Genomic DNA, 5,149 nt, shown 5'->3' with positions numbered 1-5,149 from the left:
GTTTGGTTGGTTTTTTAATAGTATGTTGCTGGAATGACAAAAGTATACGGATAACTTTTTATTTCCTTTTTTTTTTAAAGAAGCAGGCATCTAATAACATATTCAATGTATTGAAACAGGGCAACCTCACAAAAGGAGGAGAACATCTGAGCCATCTGAAATAGAGGAGAGACTTGAATCTTTAATATGCAGGGTGGGAGAAAAGGTATCAATACTATTTCTATTTCTTTTTTGTGGCTTAGGGTCCTTAAACATAGTAGATTGTTTTATTTGTTTTATGTGCTGTTATGTGTTAGCAGTTCATTAGTGGTCCAAAAAGAGAAAGTCCTTATCTGAGACCAGTCTGAAACATTCTAGCTAGAAAAGGTTGGCCTTTGCAAAGCTGGGGTTTTAAAAAGAAAATTCTTAAATGTTAAAACTTTGAGAAATTGATGACATATAACTAATAAAGAGGTATAAGTCAAAATTTGTGAATCATAGAATCATAGAATGCTTAAGGTTGGAAGGGACCTCTAGAGGTCATCCAGTCCAACCTCCCTGCACAGAGCATGTGGCACAGAACTGCATCCAAGCGGGTTTTGAAGATCTCCAGAGAAGGAGACTCCACAACCTCTCTGGGCAGCCCATTCCAGGGCTCTGTCACCCTCACTGTTAAGAATTTTTTCCTTAAGTTCACGCGGAACTTTTGGTGCTTCAGTTTGTGGCCATTACCTCTAGTTCTGCCAGTGGCCACCACTGAAAAGAGGCCAGCACCATCCTCCTCACTCCCTCCCTTGAGGTATGTAGAGACACTGATTAGATCCCCTCTCAGCATTCTCTTCTCCAGGCTGAGCAGGCCCAGCTCCCGCAGCCTCTCCTCATAGGGCAGATGTTCCATGCCCCTGATCATCCTTGTGGCCCTGCGCTGGACTCTCTCCAGCAGCTCCACATCCCTCTTGTACTGGGGAGCCCAGAACTGGACACAATACTCCAGATGTGGGAGATAATGTGAACATTATCCATAATTTCCCCCTATTCCTTGGAAAATGCAGAAGCAATGAGATGTGTAAAAACAACAACGACAACAAAATCCTAGCCATGTCACAAGTGATCTTAGAACCTAGCTGGGTTTGGTGTCATTAACAAGTGGAGAGAAAAAAGGATGAGGGCAAAAATGGTGGGTCTTAACATTAATTTAGTCATGTAGAAGCTGTGAACTTCTGCGTCCCCAGATGTCATTAACTTAATGTTTAATTCAGTTATTGAGAGACTTCTGATGCTATGTTAACCCTTGCTTACCAAGAAAGCACTAGAGCTCCTTGCTGTGGAGGAGAACTCACAATTGAGATTGTTCTTAGACATTTCTGCTTCTTATTTCTAGCAAATGAGAGACATTGTGCATTCCTAATGGATTTGAATCATTACTTCCAACAAGAAGAAAATGCAACGTAATATTTTGTTTTATCTGATTTGCTTGTCTTCCACTGAGGGGATAGCTGACATGCCTGATTGATGAGGAAACACTGTTTTCTTTCTTAGAGTACTTCTTTGGAGAGCAACTTGGAGGGCCTAGCTGGTGTCTTGGAAGCTGATCTACCAAACTATAAAAGCAAGATTTTAAGAATACTCTGTACTATGTACATATGCAGAAGACTTGTGAGGTGCTCTATTATCTATGTCAAATAGATAAGTTTAAGTATTTTAAGTACTTTAAATGCTGTGAACAGCTTTTAGTTCTTGAACGCTGTTATAACTTAGCGTTCATCTTGCTCCAGACAAAATAAATCTGAGAATAAGCTTAGTCAATAGTAGATAAATCAAAGAAAATGCCTCTATAAAGTACTCTCAATTGAAATGTGTGTGTAAAGTCATAAGCAGATAGAGTAGAGCCCAGAACTGCTTTCTGATTGCCAAGGGGAGTATGCTGGGTAGTATCTTGTTTCTGAATGCAACAGTCACTAAAAAAAATACCAAATCTATTGGGTGCCAATTCTTATCTGTGCATCCCTCCCCTGCCTATACCCCTTTTGTGAGTCTGAGGTGCACCTGTCACCACAAGCCCACTATGTAGTAGTGAAGACACAAAATGGCCAGAAGTAGACTCCCTCCTTGGCTAGCAGGACTCCTTCCTCTCCTTAGCAAAGCACTGGAACAAAGCTTCTTTGTGTGTTGGGTTACTGGTCACATGTCCTAGGAGGGGGTTGTGTGAGGTCCACAATAGTATACCACCAGTGCCAGCTTGTGTTATAGATGCATGGGAACTTTTAAATCCATTTTGTAGCACTGTTCATGAACTGTTCATAAAAAGTCAAGCTATAAATGTTTCCCACAGCAGCTGAATGCCTCTGAAGGCTTACACATTTACAAAATATATTTGAAAAAAATAAGTTGAGTACAGTAGGACCTAGCCTATCAATTTATTCAAGACCCTATATTGAAAATCACTTGAGAAGTTGAGAAACTTATAATCGAATTAAAATTTTAAGTGATATAAAATGTTTACATCGCTTGTGTAATCTTACTGTTCTAGTATAATAAAATAACTTCTAAAATGGTTAACGTGAGGCAACTTGTTCAATGTAGTATATTTTTTTTCTTGCATTATTTGGCCATGTTCTCATAGAGTATTCTGGAAAACAAAACCATTCTGACTTCTGCTTCTAATCATACGTTACGTCCTTTGTTTCAATAACAGCTTTTGTCCATATTCAACTGCCGTTGAAAATGTCTTAAAGTGTGGTTGCTATAGGTTTTAGGTCTTTCTATAATCCTAAACGTTTACCGACTAAGAAGAATTAAAAATAAAATATCTTGAAATGTTTTTAAAAGTGGCATATACATTCCTAAAAGATTGCTGTTCTATAAACTATTTTCCACAGAACAGATAACTAAGGTCAGGTTAGCAGTTTACCTCACTTACTTAAACACAGACAAGTTTAACCTACACTATGCAGATTCAAAAATGCTATGTAATGCAGTGTTTGGCATATGATGAATCAACATCTAATACGATGCTTGTTTTTTTTCATTTAAATCAGTGCATGTCTATTACCAGAAAAGCTTACCATTTATACAACATTAGTTGGGTTGCTGAATGCCAGGAACTACAACTTTGGTGGGGAATTTGTAGAAGCTATGATCCGCCAGCTCAAAGAATGTTTGAAAGTGAATATGTAAAATGAAGCTGAGTACTTAGTAAGTAAGTGGGATCTTTTTTTTTTCTTGTCTTGTCTTGTCTTGTCTTGTCTTGTCTTGTCTTCCTTCCTCCTCCCCCACCTTAATGATTTTTTTTCTTGTCTTGTCTTGTCTTGTCTTGTCTTGTCTTGTCTTCCTTCCTCCTCCCCCACCTTAATGATTTACTGTTTTTTTTTGACATCTAGAGGGGCTAGAGGGTTTCTGTATGCAAGGTTGTCTCTTCTGTCCTCCAAAGCAGTGTTCCATAGATGTATCAGGAGAAATGTGTGGTATTCAAGAGATTGCCTTCCTAAGGAGAGGGGAAAAATCATGTTATGATTGCAAAACTGACCTCCAACTGTGTGTTTTCCTCCATCCCATCTCCATTTATTGGAGTCATATAGATTGTAGGGACTATTACAATAAAGTTTAACAGGCATTGCTTCAAGTCATGTTGATTGGGATTATGGGGGGGTCTGTACAGAAAGTTTATTTCTTAGGTGAATTATCATTTTATTGGTGGTTTGTTTTAGCAGTTGAATTAATGCTTATTTGTTCTTGTGTAGCTACACAATCGTAATCAGCTAATTACTGATTAAGTATTAATTTAAATTAGATTTTTTTTTTATTCATTAGGTTCATTTTCTATCTGATCTTGTAAATTGTCATGTAATAGCTGCACCTTCAATGGTAGCCATGTTTGAGAACTTTGTGAGTGTGACACAGGAAGAAGATGCACCCCAAGTAAGTGAAGTAACTGTAGCCTCAATCATTGTGCTGTTTTCATGCAATTTCACTTTATTGCTGATTCTATACTTATGCATGTTTCTTAGCATGACTAAAAGGATGCTGTGGCAGGAAATAATAGGTCTTTTATAGTGAGGTAGCTCAACTGAATTAATTTTACTTCACTTCTGGCAAGTACATAATCCTTGGTGAGATCTGCCAAGTTTATATAGCAGTTGTGATATATAGTCAATCTGCAAAAAGATTCTGAGAGTAATATTTGTTTATTTTATGCATGAATGTAATGTTCCAAATAAACTACAACAACTTCAGGTAAGAAGAAGGGGGAGGGGGGGTTGCTTTTTTTTGTTCCCTTCCCCCTGCTACCAATCCAGCAAGCACACTGTGATGAGTGCATAGCAGCAGCCTAAAGAATTCATTGGTCATGTTAAGGCCACTGTAACTGTGATGCATCTTATGGGTCACATACATAGTTCTAACATATGGAAGGGTCAGCTAATAAGCCGATAACTTAGTTCAACTTCTATCTTACTTTTTTACTTGCAAAGTTTAGAAAGAAATTCTTAGCAACTCTTTAAATTCTTCAAGAAATTTGGCATTGGTAACATTGAATGATTTGAATAAAGAGGATCTGTAGGATTTCTGTGTGGATCTCCAAATATATCACACATCTAGATGTGCCTATTGAAATATATATTTCTGTTTTCATATAGAGTATCTTAACATGTCTTCAGGAACTTGGGATTATAACTATGTGTCAGTTGCTTTAATTGGAATCGATCTCTACATCCCCTTAAATACTTTTGAGTTTGCTACTCTTTACAATGAGACAAATTAAGTAATTCTTTGAGAAATTTACAGAATTAATTTATTGCAGGTACGATGTGATTGGTATGTGTTTGCGTTTCTGTCATCTTTGCCTTGGGTTGGAAAGGAGTTGTATGAGAAGAAAGATGCTGAAATAGATTGCCTCTTGTCCCACACAGAAAGCTATCTGAAGTAAGCTATAACCAGGAAAATATACTCTTTCAGGTACTGTCAGGGATTGCAGCTGGTCTGTGAAATCCCTGGCTCCCTTAGCAGACAATGTTAACCTTGAAAAGATTAGAATGTATCTATGAGATAGGGAGTTCACACCAAGACAGCAGACAGTTCTTAACAAGTTTAAGGAGGTTTGGCCACGGAGCAGAAACTGGCCAAGCTAAGAATCATCCAATCATAAATCTGTTACTAGCTACTGTCCTTTGTA

The 5,149-nt window shown here is 37.8% G+C and overlaps 1 long non-coding RNA gene across 1 annotated transcript; it reads left to right on the top strand.

Moving 5' to 3' along the window:
- The first annotated feature begins 1,522 nt into the window (after nucleotides 1-1,522).
- On the top strand, nucleotides 1,523-4,887 carry LOC104575104 (uncharacterized). The gene is made up of 4 exons (XR_015913918.1): nucleotides 1,523-1,616; nucleotides 3,018-3,174; nucleotides 3,790-3,897; nucleotides 4,778-4,887. It is a non-coding gene; the product is annotated as an uncharacterized LOC104575104 (long non-coding RNA).
- Nucleotides 4,888-5,149: the final 262 nt, after the last annotated feature.

This window comes from Tinamus guttatus, unplaced genomic scaffold, assembly GCF_059628265.1.
Source record: "Tinamus guttatus ecotype Peru unplaced genomic scaffold, ASM5962826v1 Tinamus_guttatus_pri_ptg000550l, whole genome shotgun sequence".
Lineage (NCBI taxonomy): Eukaryota > Metazoa > Chordata > Aves > Tinamiformes > Tinamidae > Tinamus > Tinamus guttatus.
This window is presented reverse-complemented; position numbering and strand designations above follow the sequence as displayed.